Below are 280 nucleotides of genomic sequence, written 5' to 3' on the forward strand. Positions count from 1 at the left end.
TCTGTGCTATCCCCTAAACAGTGAGGCTGCCAATCAAAGTCAAATTCAGAGGCAAATCCTAACATCTGGGTTCCTAAAGAAATTCCTCAGCACTGTCTGAAGCACTAACATGTCCATCAAAGGAGGAAGAAGCCAGGAGCAGACTTAGAGAGTAAAACGTTTAATAACTTTCCAAGAGTAGTATTACATCCATATTTAGAGCATATATAAAACAAGAGATGGAAAACAAGGAAAGAAAAAAGAAAATTGGTACCTTCAAAAGGGCACACTTAACCCCATA

The sequence above is a fragment of the Antrostomus carolinensis genome, unplaced genomic scaffold (genome assembly GCF_000700745.2).
Source record: "Antrostomus carolinensis isolate BGI_N321 unplaced genomic scaffold, ASM70074v2 scaffold5559, whole genome shotgun sequence".
Taxonomy (NCBI): Eukaryota; Metazoa; Chordata; class Aves; order Caprimulgiformes; family Caprimulgidae; genus Antrostomus; species Antrostomus carolinensis.